Below are 19,569 nucleotides of genomic sequence, written 5' to 3'. Positions count from 1 at the left end.
ATGATTTTGTTCTCTATTAGTCTGTTATTAGTGTATAGAAATGCTTGTGATTTCTGCACATTGATTTTGTATCCTGAGACTTTGCTGAAGTTGCTTATCAGTTTAAGGAGATTTTGGGCTGAGATGATAGGGTCTTGTAAATATACAGTCATGTTGTCTGCATATAAAGACAATTTGACTTCCTCTTTTTCTAATTGAATACCTTTTTTTTTTTTTTTCTTGCCTGATTGCTTTGGCTAGAACTTCCAATACTATATTAAATAGGAGTGGTGAGAGAGGGCAACTTGTCTAGTGCTGGATTTCAAAGGGAATGCTTCCAGTTTTTGCCCATTCAGTATGATATTACCTGTAGGTTTGCTGTAAATAGCTTTTATTGTTTTGCAATATGTTCCTTTGATATCTAGTTTATTGAGAGTTTTTAGCATAAAGGGCTGTTGAATTTTGTCAAAGGCCTTCTCTGCATCTATTGAGATAAGTTTTCTTATTTTAAAAAAAGTTTGAGGTACTCTCATGAGGACTTTAATGCAGATCAACATGTGGAATTTAGAAATGATTTTTTGGAGTTTATTTTCAAAAGGTGCTTGCAGCCCAATCCCAAGGCCTCTTTGAACCACCTTCAGATAAAAGTTAGAAACTCCAGAGAAGCCAAGTCTTTAAGGAAAATGCTAACCAAGGCTTAACTTGAAGAGCATGCACTGTTCAATCCGCGGGGTGCTGGGAAGTAGGCAGAAAAACGTGATGCATGTCTTCTTGTCATAGATGACAAAAGAAGGCTCAAAAGGTAAAGTCATGTGCCAAAGTCAGACAGTGAGTAAGAGCGCTCACTTCATGCCCACACTGTGAGCCTCACACCACCCACCAATGTTGCCCTGTTGGCCCAGAAGCATGGGATGTTGTGGGATCAACCTTGCTTAGCACCCACTCATGAGCAACCCAGAAATAAGGGGTGAGCCCTTGGTTAGTGGGAGATGGGAACCTGTGGCTACATTCTTCTTTTCCTTTCAGACACATGCCTTGATACTAAGTTTTCATAGGGTCAAGCAGTCAGTCACAAATAGCAGCCACCAGCTGGGCAGTGCATCTCAAATGGATCCTCCCTCTGCTCCGGCATCACTGCCCCCCTTTTCCTTCACTCTTGACCCCTATGGCATCCTACTGCCTGGTAAAATCTTAGTCTCTGTAAGACTCTGCTTTCAGGGGAAACCAGACTAAGGCTTCCTGGCATCAGGCACAAAGCCTGGAATGTGGTAGGTGTTCACTAAGTGCCAGGGAAAGATAAGGTATACCAAAAAGATGACCTTCCAGAAATGTCACCCTGGAGTCCCCATGCATGCATGGCTCAGGGGTCAGCCAGAGATGTGAGCAGTGTCTATAGACAGGATTTAGGGCTCCTCCCTGCCTCTCCCTCTGTAGGATTCCCCTTTACTTTGTAGCAGCTGAGATTGCCCTGAAGGCAGTCCTCTTGTTGTTCAGACCAGAAAGACTGTGGGTTTGCCTTGGGGTAACCCTGCAAGGTGCAGAGTGGGGCCGCCCCAGGCTAGAAGCTGTGCAAGCTCACCTGGGGCTGTTTTCTTCCCCTAAGCATTGACTTTCTTCCAGAATCTGCCTACTTTGGGTAGCTCTCCAGTGTCTTCAGGTGTGTGTTTTGGTTTGGTTTGGTTTGGTTTGGTTTCGAATGTATAGTTGTCATCTACAGGAGGCTTCATCCCAAAGGAGCTTACTCAGCATTGCCAGGAGTGGAAGCTCCGTGGGGTGAATTGGATCCTATCCTCTCTGGGCCCAGGCCCAAGGCAAGATGCAGGAAAGTTCCCCTGAGGAAGACACAACCTTGAGAGGCTCTGTGCCAGGGACACTTGACACATTGGCCCGGGCACCTCTCCACCTGATTGGCTGGCCCACAACTGACAATATCACTCATACCCTGAACTTCCTTAGACAGGGTCATGAAGTCAAGCACCCCTGGCTTCTGGGCCGCTTCTTGGTGAGTCGTTATGGCCAGATGCTGTGGGACCCCAGGCTGGCTCACCACTGGTTCCCTGTTTCTCTGAGGTGTGGAGAGCACTCTTTGGTTCCCTGCGAAGTGACATCAGCTCACCTTCCCTTGGGAAAGATTCCTGTGTTCAGCATCTGTCTTGATCAACTTCCAGAAATCCTCCTGCAGATCCTTCTCCCTCAGGGGCATCTCCCCTTCTTGGGAGAGTGTTTCTCTTTTCCTAGGTCCTTATCTTCTCACAGAGCTGGGCATGGGGGCTGGCGGTTGGGGCCTGCCTCTCTGGCCTCTGGCATTGTGGGTACAGAGGGACGCCATGGTCATGGGGCTGAGACAAGGCCTGAGGACTTCCCTGCACCAGCTGGGGAGAACTTGGGGTGAGGCTGAGGTAGATCCTGGGCAGGGAACAGGGTCAGACATGCTTTCAGGAGGAAGGCACAGGACAGGCCAATGCTGGAGGGCAGCAGGAATATGGGGCTGTGTATCAGTTTCCTGTGGCTGCTGTCATGAATTACCACAAACTTGGTGGCTTAACAAAACAGACATGCATTCTCTTACAGTTCTGGAGGCCAGGAAGTCTAAAGTCAGGGTGCCAAGAGCAGGTGGTTCCTTCTGCAGGCTAGAGGAGAATCTGCTTCCTTGCCTTTTCCGGCCTCTATGGGCCACTTCACTTCTTGGCTCATGGCCCCCTCCTCCATCTTCAAAGCCAGAAGCACAGTGTCTTCAAATCTCTCGCTCTGTTTCTGAATCTGACTCTCCTGCCTTCCTCTTTCTCTTATAAGGACCCTTGTGAATAACCAGATAATTCAGGATAGTCTCCTCATTTCAGGATCCCTAATTTAATCATATCTGCGAAGTCCCTTTTGCCATATAAGGCAGCATTCACAGATCCCAGGGAGTGAAGTCACGGCCATTTTGGAAGAAAGGGGCATTATTCAGCCTATCCCCGTCTGTGAGGGGATGAGGCCATAAGCCAGGTAGGTCTCTGTCCTGGTCAGCTCAGGCTGCGTAAAAAATACCATAGACCAGGAGATTAAACAACAGACATTTATTTTCTCAGTTCTGGAGGTGAAAAGCCCAAGATTAAGGTATCAACATGATCAGTCCCTAGTGAGAGTGCTCTAGGGTGCTCTTCCTGGATTAGAGAGGGCTGTCTTCTCACTGTGTCCTAACACGGGAAAGAGAGAGAGAGAAAGATTTTATATATATATATATATATATATATATATATATAGAGAGAGAGAGAGAGAGAGAGAGAGAGAGAGAGATCTATCTATCTCTATGTATAGGGGTGTGTGTGTGTATATATATATATATATATATATATATATATATACATATACGTATATGTGTGTGTGTGTACATAGAGAGAGACAGAAAGATCTGTCTCTCTCTATGTATAGGTGTGTGTGTGGAGAGAGAGAGAGAGACAGAGAACACTCTGATGTTTCTTCTTATAGAGGCACTAATCCCATCATGAGGGTCCTACCCTCAGAACCTCACATAAACCTAATTACTTCCCAAGGGAGGTCCCCATCTCCAAACACCATCATGGCAGGGCTTAGGGCTTCAATATATGAATTTTGACACAATTTAGTCCATAGCTGCCCCTAGGCACACCTTAGGGAGGCCTAGTAGGGCAGGAGCAAGAACTGGGCTTGTTGCAACAGATGAGTAAACCGAGGCAGACAGCAGTTCATGGCAGATAGCACACCAGGATCTGGATACAGTCAGTAGGAAAAGAGCTCCAATGCCTGGGCCAAGATGGAATGAGCTGGCTAAGCTTTAGAGATGGCTCTGGGCCATATGTGGGACTGACAAGTTCCCCGGGCTGGGCCTGCAGGTCAGGAGTTGGGAGAGGACAGAGCAAGAGCTGGAAGCTGGCAGGGCCTGATTCTATGCCTCCTCTTCGTTTGGAGAGAGCTGCAGCTGAGGCTAATTAGAGCGTAATTAGATTTGAGAAAGATTACTCTGTTCCTCATTCAAGTCCATTTTGCTGTCACTATTGAGTACCTGTTGCATTCCAGGCCCAGAGCTGAATGAGGGGAATGCAGTGAGGGACCAGGCTTGCCCTCTGCTCTCCAAGCTTGCAGGAGAGTCAACACCAACACACATGCATGCAACAACTAAACAACCATGCAGGGGTCATTTGTTAGAGGCTCAAAACAAATTAAAACAGCTTCTAAAGACTTCCCAGACAAACAGCCCCCAAACCTGGCCCAGAAAGACAGGAAGGATTTGACGTGGCAAAGCAGAAGGCATCTTGTGTAGAGGACAAAAGGCACAAGGGCCCAGATGTGGGATGCATGTGGCACTGTCCAGAAGGCTTTGACCAGCCAGTGGGGCCAATGTGGACGATTGGGGTTCCACAATTCAAGGACAGCCAGACTCTCACTGCGGCAGGCAGGCTGGCTCCCAAAGTGTTTTCGGTTCCCCTGCAAGGACTCTGGATGGCATCCTTCACTCATTCTCTGTACTGGGTACCCTGAGTGGCTGCAGGCAGAGCTGATGGCCAGCAGGTCCAGCCAGTGCCCAGTTTGAATAATCACTGCCCAGGTCACCACTCCAGATCGAAGTAGCCTCATCCACTCACAGATACGGTCATTTTGTAGGTGGTCTATGACTTATCAAAGGCTAGCATTCTTCACTTTTGACAGTGAAGAATGACGGAGGCTTTTGAGCAAAGAAATAAGGCTGCTTTTGGCCTTGAAGTGCCTGCGTCTGCTGGCATTGGAGAGGGGTCAGGAAGCCTAACAGGAGGACCTTCTGTTGATCCAGGGTGAGGAGTGGGAGTGAAGGTCCAGAGTCGCTCTTTTGGAAAGGAAGGGAAAGACAAAACCACAGAGCCTTGCTTCATCATCTGCATGATGTGGCGGACAGTCCTACAGGAGACAGCCTCTGTCCACACAGGCCAAGGTCAATGCCATCTAGATCCAAAGAGTTGCACAGCTTCCTGTGCCGTGTGGACTATTTTTGCCTCCAGTTCTGGGATATAGATATGATGCTTTGGGGACAGTACTCAGAATTGTCCTGTCTCGTCTGCTGCTATACCACATTGCAGCACTATGGTGCATTTTCTCTTGCTTTTAATTTCTTAATGTCCATTAATAAACCCACGTTGTTTTTAGCCCCAGGTCCACTGTCACTTCAAGCTGGACAGTCACTAATGTGTTTCCTTCCATCACTGACTGTGCTGCCCATTGATACCACATCTCCTCCTGGCCCCAGCAGCTGCCAACCAGCCCGTGGCAGTGTCGTACTGGAGTCTCAGTATATAAAGGAGATGCAAGGGTATAGGCCCATCCTGGAAGCTGGAAGCAAGGAAGGTGGACTCAGGGCGTCCCCTAGCATGGTCGCCCGGGGTGGGGCTACTGAATGATCCCAAAGGTGTATCATGGATTGAATGGTAGCCCCCTAAAATATATCCATGTTCTAATTCTCAGAACTTGTGAATATTACCTTATATTGCAAAAATGTGTGATTAAACCAATGATTTGAGATGAAGAGATTATTCTGGATTATCTGGGTGGGTTCCAAATGTAATCAGTTATTGTTATGAGACAGACACAAAGGAAGCCATATGAGGATGGAGGGAGAGGCTAGAGCAATGCAGCCATAAGTTAAGGACCACCTAGGGCCACCAGAGGCCGGAGGAAGCAGGAAAGCACTCTCCTAGAGCCTTCAGAAGGAGCACAGCCCCACGATACTTTGACCTCAGGTTTCTGGCCTCTGTATCTGTGAGAGAAGGAATTTCTGGTGTTCAAAGCCAACTGATCTATGGTACTTTGTTATAGCAACTGCAATAAATGAATAAAAGGTGGGAAGTTGTTCCAAGAGGACACAAATATGACCTCAGCCCCAGCACAAAGTTCCCTGGACAAGACCCCACCTTAGCCCAATTCTAACCAAAAAGCTTTGATCCCAGACAACTAGATTTATTTTTCCTGTAGGAACAACATAATGGCAATCGGTGAGTCAACATTGTTCTGTAGATACACTTCACAGGCAACTTTGCTTGCTGAAATACATGCAGTCCTCTAAGAGCTGGAGCACTGCCTGCCTTCAGAGAACTTAACAGGTCTGTAGTTTGGGTTCAGAACTCATATAATTATTTAGGGAAATGGTGCCTTACCCTAAAGGAGGAGCGAGAAGACCATGAGTGTGAACTGCGAATGACATAGAGGTGAGAGAAGCAGTGGCGTATTCATCTGCAGCCGCAGGAGTCCCAGGGAATCTGGGCCAAACAGAACAAAGTTATAGGAAGTAACATGAGAGCCTAAATCAAGTGTCCCAGAATGTGCCAATGGAAGCGGGCTTGGAAACAAGGAGTCAGCAGGGATCTGCGGCAGCCAGCCTTACCATGGTGTGCGTTCATAGAGGTAGAATCCCCAGAATGAAGGAGGTGAGAGTTCTGCTACCCTTCCATCCCTGTAAGACTCGGTTCACTCTGGGTTCTACACTATAATAGGCCTGGGGATAAACGACAGTCTTCTGGGGAGACAGGCCCCAGATGGGAAGGGGACCCAAGCCCACAGCATCTGAGGCAGGTGTGGGAGTCTTAAGCAATGTCTTCAGCTCTCCAGAGGGCTGGCCTGCCATTGCATTTGTTTTCAAATGAGTAGCAGTGCCCTTTCCATCTCCTCCTGGCTGCCATTGTGCTGGGGGTGGCAGCCGTGGAGACTGGTGTAGGTGAAACAACGTGCTGGCGAGATCAAGGCTGGGCTCCCCACTTTGTGGCATGCTGGATGTCAGCAGCCAGTGGGGAGAGAGAGCTAGTGCCAGCCAGCCTGTCTTTTCTCCTCGTGTTTGGGCTGGTCAGTACTAGAAAGATGACAGCCTACCAAATGGGATACTGGCCTTGGAATGGCTGGCTAAGGAACACAGACGCTTTGAACCTTGCACACAGAAGCCAGCTTTTGTGTATTTGGTGTTAGTGCTGATGGTATTGAAGTGTGTTCTTCTGGCTAGTGACAGACTGTGGGTGAGAGAGCAGCCGCCAGCTAAAAGGCGAATTATCTGGTGGGGAGAGGGCTGAGCAGGGGAGCCAGCAGAAAGGTCATCAGGCAGAAGTCTGAAGACTGACAGTGAGTGGGCCTGGTCCTGCCCACAGGAAGCTACACCAGACCAGCATCCAGAAGAGCCTCAGGCCTTGAAACTCAGGAGGACAAAAGTTACAAAGCCATTTTCCCCCAGTGAGCCCTGGTGACAGGGAAGCCACAGGCAATGGGAGAGTTCCTGGGTAGAGGAGCTTGTAAGATGAGAAGATGGCCAGACACAGTGGCTAACACCTATTATCCCAGCACTTTGGGAGACCGAGGCAGGCGGATCACAAGGTCAGGAGTTTCAGGCTAGCCTGACCAACATGGGGAAACCTCGTCTCTACTAAAAACACAAAAATTAGCTGGGCATGGTGGCACGCGCCTATAATCACAGCTACTCAGGAGGCTGAGGCAGGAGAATTGCTTGAAACCGGGAGGCGGAGGTTGCAGTGAGTTGAGATCACACCAGTGTACTCCAGCCTGGGTGACACAGTGAAACTCCATCTCAAAAAAAAAAAAAAAAAAAAGCCAAATCTCTTGGAAAGAACAAGAGTGCAGGCTACGCCCCCACCTACCCCAAGAGGCAGGCGACTTCAGTTGGTCTCAGCCAGCCATTACCTCATTGCAGACCCTCAGTGAGGCCTTTTCTCGCTCTAGTCCTCAGTTTTCCCATCAGCAAGAGGCCTGATGCAGACCATTGCCATGGGCCCTCCTAGTGCAGCCAGTGTGTGATCGCCCTCCTTTTGCAGAGAAGGGTACTCACATCAGTCCCCCTGTGTCAGTTTGCTGGGGCTGCTATAGCCAAGTACTGTAAACTGGTGAGCTTAAAACAACACATTTATTCTCACACCACTCTGGAGGCTAGGAGTCCAAAATCAGTATCACTGGGCTGATCAATATCAGCAGAGCCCCACCCTTTCTGGGGGCTCCAAGGGAGATTCTGTTCTTTGCCTCTTCCCGTGTCTGGTGGCTATTGGCATTCCTCAGATTATGACTTCATCATTCGAATCTCTGCTTTTGTAGACACAAGGCCTTCTCCTCTGTGTGTCTGTGGCAAGTCTCCCTCTGCCTCTCTCTTAGAAGGACACTTGTGACTGTATTTAGGGCCCACCTGAATAATTCAGGGTACCCTTCTCCTCTCATGATTCTTAATCCCATCTACAAAGTCCTTTTTTTGCCCTATAAGGTGACATTCACAGGTTCCACGGTTCACAATGTGGATATCTTTTGGAGGACATTTTTTGTGCCTTTCTTGGTATTTCTGTAGCCCTCATATATTGACTGCAATGTTTTTACAGGATTCACTTGTTCTCAGCTATCCAAAGTAAGTGCCAAAACTCCCAGAACTCCCTCGCCATATCCAACACTTTGCCATGTGCTGGTATATTAAAACAAAAATCCCCTGTGGCCCACCTCAGACCTCACCCAGTGGAACCCAGCTCACTGAATGTGTCACTCAAAACCTGAAGGCCTCAAAACATTCCTTCTATCATTTGGCAAGCTTAAGTGTGTCTGCATGTGCACACATTTGTGTGTGCATACTTGTGCGTATGTGTGTGTGTGTGTATGGGCGGGGTAGGGTGCAGAGACATTTTGAGAACCCTGAGGTTCTGTACATCAACCCACCTCCTGATCCTCAAGGTGCCCTTCACATCCTAGATTTTGAAGCCAACCAATGCCACATCACATGGCTGAAACACTGACAATCTGCAGTAAAGAGCTGCTTCAAAGGAATGAATGAGCCATATATGTGTTACCAAGGACAGGAGACCAAGAAAGAGGTTGGAAATTATCCGCCAGATTCAACGGTAAAAGATAATTGCCAGAAGGGAAAATATTAAAAGCCTAAGAACCCAACTCCATTCTGCACCCCACACCCAACATTTAGGGAGAAGGTGCTCAGGAAGATGAAGTTTAAACTGCTGCAGTCTCACATCTGAAGAACAACATCCAGTCTCCTGGGGTTTGCTTGTCTGATCACACTGACCCTGACAAAAGGCTGCAGCAGGCAGCTAAGATCCCCATGATAGTTAATTACATATATCTATCATTCCATGCTATATGTCCATGTGTACACATTATTTACTCTGGGGCGGGGGTGGATGATGAGAAATTACTTAATGGGTGCAATGTACATTATTCAAGTGATGGATTCACTGAAAACCCTGACTTCACTCCACAATTTATGCATGTAAGAAAATTACACTCTTACCTCAAACATTTATACAAGTTTAGAAAATTATATGTGTCAACTTGGCTAGGCTGTGGCACTCAGTGAGATTTGGTCAAACAGTCTAGATGCCATTAACCTTTACAATCAGTTGATTGAAGTAAAGAAGATTAGTAATCCTTGATAATGTGAGTGGGACTCATCCAATCAGTTGAAGACCTTAAGAGCAAAGGCTGAGGTTTCCAAAAGAAATTCAGCCTCCAGACTGCAATGCATAAACCCTGCCTGAGTTTCCAGCATTTGGATCCAAGCCTGCAACATGAAATCTTGCCTGAATCTCCAGCCAGCCTGCCTGCCTGCCGTAAAGATTTCAGACCTGCCACCTCCCACAATCACATGATAGATAGACACAGAGAAAGAGAGAGATAGACACTTAGATAGAGAATCTTGTACTGGCTCTGTTTCTCTGAATAATCCCAACTAATACGATGCCTGGGTGGTCCTATAAGGCTTCTATGAGAGTTCTGAGGAGGGAATGGGTAGGACCTGAACACAACCTGCAGGCCATGCTATAGGAAAAGAAGGGGACATGACTGTCACAGACATGTGCCTTCCCAGCCCTTTTCCTGCTCAGCCCCCTATGCAGCCCACCTGCTCCCTGACTCAGCCCTGCCTTTGAGTGCATCTGTCCTGTCCACCCACCCCTCTCTGCACATACACGCTCCTCCACAGCAGGCTCCAAAGCTCTCCCGGGGGTGGGGGTGGGGCAGCCCTGGAGAGGTCACCCTCCCAGGGGCTCACTGCCAAGAGCTGGAGTTCAAGAGGAGGACAGAGGAGCTCTCGCATTCACTGACAGTCATTGCTTTACTCAGTATGCACATTAACCCTGTAAGATAGGGACCATTAATTACACTCCATTTTTTTAGATGAGGAATGTGGGGCCCAGAGAGGGTATATGGCTTGCCTGATGTAACACAGCTAGCATGGGAGTAGCTTAGAGCCAAATGCCTATCTGTGTGACTCTAGAGCCTGTATTCTTTCTGTCATGTCTGCCACCCAGGATTAGTATTCTCTGTAGACACAGTTTAACAATAAGGCTATCCAGAAACGTGCTCTGCCTCCTGTGGTCATGCAGGGGCTCAAGCTCAGACATGAGAGGTGTAACTCAGCAGCAACGATTACCTACGTGCAGCTGAGGGATACAGCCATGGAAGCGTGAGGCTCTCAAAACACAGAAGGCCCTTCAGAAGCGGATCCTGCTCAAGGAATGACAGACTGCCACAGCTCATCTGACCAAGCTGGGGGAGTCTAAATAGAACTGAGCATCTAAGAATGAGAGAGACTTTCTTCCAATGACAGTGTTGCCATTGAACTGGATTTCAATAGGGGTGGCGTGGAGACCAGGACAGGCTCTTTGGGGGAAGAAAAGCCTGAATTCAGCTCCAGCCAGGATGGCAGCTATGCTGGAGTAGAATTCAAGAGACTCAGAGAGAGAGGTCTCACCCCCATGGCTCCAGCCTTCTGTGCAGAAAAGAACACAGAGGCCTTGCCTAGGAAGGAAAGAGGAGTGCCTGTGAAGCTGGCCCTGTGGCCCTAGGGAGAGAATACAGACACCTGGCAAGCATCTGAGCTCCTGGGCTGGTGAGTGGAGCCACAGACTGTTGAAGGTATTTCTTCCAAAGGTATTTCTTCCAACAAATCTTTGCTATAGCAGCCTGGCATTTCAGCTTCCAAAGGCATTTCAGCTTTGAATCCGAATCAATGACAGAGCAAATGAGATATACTGGATGAAGAGCAAAAGCCGCCAGACCGTGATGCAGTGATCTTGATTATGGGGAAATGCAGACGGATAGGCTGAGGGGTTCCAGGCATATTCACGGGTCCCCACAGCCCTCTGTGTATCTGTCCACTCATTTTTCCACCCATTCTCCATTTTGTGCCTCCTACCAAGCCTGCCTGAGACCCGGTACTGGCTTGTGCCCTGGGCTAGGCTATTTTACGGGAGGAACAGAGAGGTACCCCACATCAACCCTGACTTCAGGGCAGAGCACTCGCTCACTGCACCCCTGTGTTGAGCTGGCCCCCTCCATGCCAGCAATGCCCAACTGCTCACAGCTCCATCATGCCTCTGCTTGGAAGCCATTCTTTACCTTGTCCCCCTGGAGAACTAGCAACAGCTGCTGTGTGGTAGGCTGGAAAATATTTCCCAAAAGATGTCAGCCCATAATCCCCAGAACCTGTGAACATTGCCTTATATGGCAGAAAATGTGATTGATTGTAGGATCTTGAGATGGGAAGACTATCCTGGATTATTTAGATGGTCTGTAAATTTGATCACAAGTGTCCTTATAAAAGGGAGAATAGACAGAGACAGAGACTGGAGTGATGCAACCACAAAACCAGGTGTCTCGGTCAGTTCAGGCTGCTATAACAAAATGCCATAGATTGGGTGGTTTATAAACAACAGAAACTCATTTCTCACAGGTCTGGAGGCTGGAAGTCCAAGATCAAGGTGCCAGCATGGGTGGGTTCTGGTGACAGCCCTCTTCTGGGTTGAAAACAGCTGACTTTTTCAGTATCTTCACACTGCAGAAAGACGTCAAAGAGCTCTGTCATGTTCATTTCACAGGGGCACTAATGCCATTCAAGAGGGCTCTACCCTCATGACACAATTACGTCCTAAAGCCCCCACCTCCTAATGCCATCACATTGGGGGTTAGGATTTCAACATAGGAATTTTAGGGGGACACAAGCATTCTGTCATTGCACCAAGGAATGCCAGAAGCCACCAGAAGCTGGAAAGAGGGAGGAATGGATTCTCCCCTGGAGCCTCCAGAGATAGCTTGGCCCTGCCAACACCTTGATTTCAGTGCAGTGATTTTGGATTTCTGGCCTCCAGAGCAGTGAGGCAATCAACTTCTGTTATTTTAAGGCACCAAGTTTGTGGTAATTTGTTACAGAAAACTCATATTTCCCGGCAGGTTGATTGTTAAGGTTCAAGAAGACACTTTATTTAGATGCAGGCTCTAGCATGTAGTATGTGTTCAATGAATTGTAACTTAACTGAGCATAAACAGAAGATGCTAGGCCGAAAGTTTACATATCAGAAGTACAATCAATAATGCAAACTTTCACTGCAGTGCACTATGACTGTGCCTGTGAATAGCCACTGCACTCCAGGCAACATAGTTGAGACCCTGTCTCTAAAAATAAAAATAAATTAAAAGTAAAGAATTGCAGACTTGCCAGCCTCCCTGGGCCTAGTTGAATACAAAGACTTGCTGTTCTCTGAAGAGAATTAAAATCATAAAGTTGATTTGATTCATAAGTAGAAGACTCTCTTCTTACTAAGTACAGCTTCTGCCACTGAGCCTAAAAATGCCACAGGGCTCAGATAGTAATAGTTGCGTAGCTGGATCATATGAAATGTCTTTGGGAGAGCCTATCCCAGGAACAGCTGAAATGGAGCTGATGCATCTACCCTTCCCCCAGGGTTCCCGTCACACAAGCTCCCAGAGGAAGAGGTTCCATTCTCCCATACCACCTCAGAAGCCTGAAAAGCCCCCAGCACAGCACCTCCTTAGCTCTGTTTATAGAATCCTGGCCCTGGTAGGTGGGGTTCAGGGCAGCTGAACAGACCAGAGGAGTTTGACTCACCTTGGTCGGCGGGAAAAATATTCCTGCCTGTCCCTCTCAAGAGAAGACCAATGGCCACTCAGTGAAGACAACCCCTTTCCTAGTCTCTGCAGTGCCCACCATAATAAAGCTACCATGGAGATGCAATAGGCTCCATCGCCTCACAGTCATTCTATGGTGCTGCAAAATGGTTTCTCTCCTGCCTGGTCATGGAGGAAAACACCACCAGAGAATTGCTTCATGTGTGTGCCTATTTGTGTGTGTGGCCAAGTGCACTAAATTACTGGAGTTATTGGATGCTACCAAGAGCCTCACTGTGGAGGAGTGAGATGAATTCTCTTTCTCCAGTCTCCTGAGCAGCTCCCAGCTCAAATTAAGTAGCAGCTTATTATGAATCTTATCCGATAGCAATATTTCTATTTAGCAGCACATATATAAACTCAGCCTGGTCTAAAAAGATTTAACACAAGATATGTCTGCTCAGCTGCTGTCTGGGGCCCTATAATGGAAGACTTGTAATTAACATGAAGTCACCAGCTTGGTCCCACTGAAAGGGCACCAGGTAGGGCAGGAAGGGGGGCGGTTGCTAAAGCCCTATGCACAGGAAGATTTCCTAAACACCGGGGAGAAGGCAGCAAAAGACCCTACCATTTTACCCATGGACCCTGCTGCTATGCCAGTGATGCCCCATTAGCTAATGCCAAGCCTTCGACCATCCATCGCTTGGTCTTTCTGGAAGCAGGGAGTAGGACAGATGTCAAAAAGCCCCAAGGTCAGATGGGCTGGTTAAAGTGGGCTCCCTCTTCATTTTTGCTTTCTATGTGCACCTGGGTCTTGGCTTCCTGTACACAAGCAAGAGTTGAAACTCTCTAGTGAGTTCCAACCCCCACCTATATCCCATCCACAATTGAGCCAAGCATAGGAGGAAAGCAGGAAGGAGGCTCTGCCTCACTTCTGTGTCAGGAACTGAGCTCAATGCTGTGTCTAGGAACTGAGTCAAGTATAGTTCCCTCCATCAGCCCCCAAGGGGTTTCTCAATCATAGGAAAGCCAAATACACAAATGTTTAGGAGCTACAGAACTTTAAACAAGCCTCTTTTCCTTTTAGGCCTCAGTGTCCTCATCTCTGAACTGGGGATAATAATACTAACAGAAGATGAGTCACTAATGAGGTAAAGAATAGGTAAGTGCTTCCAAGGACATAAAGAGGCAGTAAGTGTCACAGGTCAGCCTTGCACATTTCTCACCATGCCCACACCAGTGGCCTCTGGAGCAAGAGAAGTGTACAGGCCAGCTACCACTCATCTGGTCCTTGGAAATGCCTGCAGGGCTTTGGCTTGGCTCTCAACCTGATCCTCTCATGGCCTGCCCATCTATCTTTTCAACTTGTGAACCAGGACCTTATGCTGAGAAGTCCAGGTAAGAGACATGTTGGCCACAAAGGTTGGCATGCGAGAGGATCCCATTCCTTGCCCTGAGAGGGCATGGGTGAGCAGAGCCACTACCTATCATGAAATGCCCATGCATGGAGCAAATCTTTGATTTGAAACCCTACACTTGCTGTCTATCCTGAGTTCACTCTTTGACACCAATTCCATTCGTGTTTTTTTTTTTTTTTTTTTTTTTACACCTCTCCTTTCAACTACCTGATGACAAGCTGATCCCCTCTTGCTATGCCCTGCCAGTGTTTTATTGGGTATCAAAAAAATATGAAACACTTGGAAATGTGTTTCATGTCATTGAATAAACTCTGCACCAGGAGTTAAGAGTCCTGGGTTCTAGTCCAGACTATAGCACTTCAAATCTGTTTGACCTGCCCTGGCTTCAATTGCTTCATCTGAAAAATGGAGGGGACATTAGTATCTGTTTCACAGGGTTGTTATCAGGGTTAAAAGTTACAAAGTATACCTGGAACAAGAAGGAGTAGACATATTTCTCTCTCTTTCTCTAAGGGTAGCTAACACCCTGGTCATGATAAATAAAACAAACATACAAAGACTCCGAAAGGTGAAGAGAAGAAATTAGATAAGCTAGAGACTGTAGGACTGGGTAACAACACAGGAATGTGTTCCCTGGGCTTTCCTTTTACCTTACATATCCCACATTTTGAGCTGAAGAAACCAGCAACCCAGAAACATCTGTAGGAGCAGACCAAAAAAGCCCCAAAGAAAAGCCTTCTCTCTCTAGCCAAAGAACTAGAAAAGGGGCAGCCTAGCAAGACAGAAAATATTTACAAAATAACTATTCTAATCCAGCCAACCATCACAAAAAACACCATGGTCCTCACCCCTTCCCTACCAGCAAAGACTGAGTGGAAATCCTATACTACCACCTTCACCAGGCTAGAACAAGGCACTCCAACCTACCCTTCAGGTGGTATCCAAGAAGACCAATCAGAGAGCTGGCATGTTCATTCTTATCCAGTACTAAGGAGACCACCACCCACAGTGTCATGGAGGCCACATTGGGAGCAGTAAGGCAGTATCCTTCCCCATTTGAGCCAGTGAGGCATCATTGGCAGCTTAGTGGAGAACCTGAACTCCGACCTCTACCCAGCAGTAACAATATTCCCCAAGCCTCGCCCAGGTTGTCAACGGAGATTAAGTGAAGAATGTCGACTTACAACCCCACCTATCAATAGCAAGGTGGCACTTTCCTTTACCTAGAATGCTATCAGATAAGGCCTGTGGTTACAGGAGCCCTAAACAAAATCCAAAGTCTCACAACATAATACCTAAAATGTCCAAGATATAATCAAAATCACTTGGCATACCAACAACTAAGAAAATTACAACTTGAATAAAAAAGACAATCAACAGATACCAACACTGAGACAAATCAGATGTTGAAATTACCTGATTAGTATTGTAAAATATGTGTCACCAAAATACTTCCAAAATCAATTACAAACATGCTTGCGACAAATAAAAATACAGGCAATCTTAGCAAATAAATGGGAGATATAAAAAAGAACCCAGTGGAAATTTTAGATCTGAAAAATGCAATAACTGAAATGAACATCTCTCTGGATAGACTCAATAGTAGATTGGAGATGACAAAGGGAAAATCAGTGAATTTGAAGGTAGAACAACAGAATTTACTCAAGCTGAAAAACAGAGAGAAAATTTACCGGAAAAAGATAAACAGAGCCTGAGGGATCTGTGAGACTATAATGAAAGATCAATATTCATGTCATCAGAGTCCCAGGAGTAGAATAAGAAAAGGACTGTGAGCCTGAAAAAGTATTCAGAGAAATAATGACTGTAATTTTTTCAAATTTGGAAAAAATAGAAACCTCAGGAGGTTAAATAAATCCCAAACAGGATAAATTCAAAGAAATCAATGCCACAACACATCACAATCAAACTCCTGAAAACTAAAGGCAAAGGAAAAATCATGACTGGAGTTCAGAAGAATTATATCTTCCCTATTGAGAAAAGATAATTTGATTGACAGCAGATTTCTCATCAGAAACCATGGAGGCCAGAAGGAATTGACCCAACAAAGAACTGTCAATCCAGAAACCAATATCCAGAAAAACAATCCTTCTGAAGGAAAACTAAAAGGCTGTGTTACTCAAAGACCTACCTTAAAAGAATGGCCAAGGGGAATTCTCTAAATAGAAAGGGAAAGTAATGATAAAAGAAGGAATCTTGGGACATCGGGAAGGAAGAAAGAATAAAAATATGGGTAAATAGATTAGACTTTCCTCCTCCTCTTGAGTTTTCTGAATTATGTTGGCAGTTGCAGCAAAACAAACAAACAAAGACTAATAACATTCTCTGATGTGGTTCTTTATGCACATAAAGAAAATAGTTAAGACAATTATAAATGGGGGAGGGCAAAGGGGCATAAACATGTTGTCAATACCGACAGCAGACTACCAATTAATTGTGGGCATATAAAGTATACTCTTTTAATTAAAAGAGAGAGAGAGAAAGTCCATGTACCTTTCACATGGTAAGTGCTCCATCAACATCACTTGCAGTCAGTGGTGATACTTTTAATGTCCACAAAGCTGTATACAACAGTAGCTCACTGCTGAGCCCTGGGGAAACTGGGTTAAATCACTCCCAGTTACTTCCCTTGAATAGATTAGAGTTCAGTGGGAGAAACAGACTCAGAAACAACTGAGTGTGCTCAGAGGCTGAATTGTGTGCCCCCCAAAAAAATTCATATATTAAAGCCCTAACTCCAAGTATTCCAGAATATATGTGGATAGAAAGAGTGGGCTCTAATCTAATCTGACTGGTATCTCTATAAGAAAAGATTAGGACAGTGGGACACACACAGGGAAGACCATGTGAAGACACAGGGAGAAAATGATCATCTGCTAAGCCAAGGAGAGAGGTTTCAGGAGAAATCGACCCTGCCCACACCTTGATCTTGGACCTTCAGCTTCGAGAACTATGAATACATAAGTTCCTGTGGGTTAAGCCACCCAGACTGTGGTATTTGTTACGACAGCCTGAGCAGGCTAGTATAAGGGGTGTTTATTGCAGCATTATTTATAAGAGAAAAATGTTAGAAACAACCTAACTGGCATATCCATGCAGCGGAGCATTGTGCATCCATTAAAAGGAATGATATGAAAGCATTTTAAATGATGTGGGGCAACTTGTATGTTCCAGTGGGGGTGGTAGACATATCTGATGCCCCACATCACATTCCCACTGGTTTTAGTCCCATGCAGTATACACTTCCATGGGAGCTATAACTCATCTACCATTGACACCATCTCCCCTGGAAATTAGGCCTCCTATCTTTCCATGGTCAGCTCCAGAGCTTTACTCAAAGCTCTGGGAGCCCTCCCAGTTGGCCTATAAACACAATCTGGAAGTGCAGGATTGTTAATGGCTCCAGGAGCAACCCTTGGCTGAGGCCAATGGATAAATACTCCAGCCTCCCACCCTTCAGAGGGGCAGGCAACTATGGAAAGCTTTCTGGGCACCTCCCAGGAGGCCCTGATGGAATCAAGTTCTGATTGCCCACAGCAGCTCCCTCGGTAGCATACACTAAAATTGATGCTCCCACCTTCCCTGTATCATGCTTCCCACCCCTTCATACCTGCTTCCTGCACTCGCCTCCTGTATTAGTCAGGGTTCTCCAAAGAAATAGAACCAATAAACTGTGGAGGAAGAGAGAGACAGAGTCACACACACACACACACACACACACACACACAGAGAGAGAGAGAGAGAGAGAGAGAGAGAGAGAGAGATTTTCAGGAATTGGTTCATGTGATTACAAGGCTGACAAGTCCAAAATGTGCAGGGTGGCTGACAGGCTGGGGACTTAGGGAAGAGATTTTGCTGCAGATGAAGTCTGAAGGCCATCTGCTGGCCAAATTCTCTCTTGCTCAGGAAAGGTCAGTTTTTTGTTCTATTCAGACCTTCAACTGATTGGATGAGGCCCACCTACATGATGGAGGGCAACCTGCTTTGCTTAAAGCCCCCTTATTTAAATGTTAATCTCGTTAAAAAATACCCTCACAGAAACATCCAGAGTAATGTTTGACCAAATATCTGAGCACCATGGCCCAGCCAAATTGACAAATAAAATGAACTATCATATCTCCAAGATAAACTACTTGCACCAAAATATTGTCTTGGGTTCTGCTTCCAGGACACCCAAAGACATGATACATGAAAAAAGGAAAGGGTACAAATGTGCATACATAGTAAAGAAACTATGTGTGGGAATATGCCAAAATGTTAAGAGTTCTTTCTGGGAGAGGGAACTGTGGGTGATTTTCCCCCTTGAATTCTTTGTTTATGCTTTTCTGTTTTTGTCTGCATAGTCTACAACAGCATGCTTGAATAATCAGAAACAGTGATGTGCATAGCAGAACAATAAAGGGTTAAATGAGGTAAAAGCAAATTGCTTCTTGAGATAAGAGAGGAAAGTAAGTCAAATTCAAGAGTAACTCTTCATGGAGGAGGGGGCGTTTGATTTGCCACATGGAAGACTGGATGTGGGCAGAGAGCTGGGAAGGTCATCCCAAATTTCAGAAACAATGTGACAAAAATCACAAAAGTGAGAAAGTAGATACACATTCAACAAGGATGGAATCATCCAGTGTGACCAGCCTGTAGGGCTTGTGAAGGACATAGGTTAGTCACCATTTTTACTGTGAGGTCACAAAGGGGTCTTCTGTCTTTGGTGGGACCCAGAATAAAAAGGTAAAGCATATGTTAAGTTACTTCTGCAGACTGGGAGGCTTTAGTCCACAAAAGAACATGGAAGGTTAGTCCCAGTCTGAGTTAGGTCCTTCCTGTGTCTTCCTACACTTTCCTCTTCCTTTCTTCCTTCCTCTTCTGAGAGTGTAGCTTCCCTCTGGAGGAGTAGGAAAAGCAGCTTGATTGTTTTCCCCATCTGCTTCCCCTGCTACAATGAAATACACATTCCACCATTCTTTTTTTCACTAAGATATGTTGTCACTAGCATAAGACCCACCTCTCCAGCAGGTGTACAGTTCTCTCTCTCTCTCTCTCTCTCTCTCTCTCTCTCTCTCTTTCTCTCTCTCTCTCTTCATTCTTCTCTCTCAATCTGTGTGTCTCTGTATCTGTCTGTTTCTCTCCACCATGTGTGTGTCTCAGTGCTCTGGAGATGATCCAGACTCTGGTACCAGAGTGAGTCTAAAGATGTGAATGAGAGTCAGAATAGACTAAAAGCATCCAAGGTGTCCAACAGGCCAGCAACAGAGTAGAAAGAGTTGGGACTCCGGAACCAAAA

Source organism: Saimiri boliviensis, chromosome X (assembly GCF_048565385.1).
Source record: "Saimiri boliviensis isolate mSaiBol1 chromosome X, mSaiBol1.pri, whole genome shotgun sequence".
NCBI lineage: Eukaryota > Metazoa > Chordata > Mammalia > Primates > Cebidae > Saimiri > Saimiri boliviensis.
The sequence above is the reverse complement of the archived record's forward strand: the minus strand, read 5'-3'. Positions refer to the sequence as shown.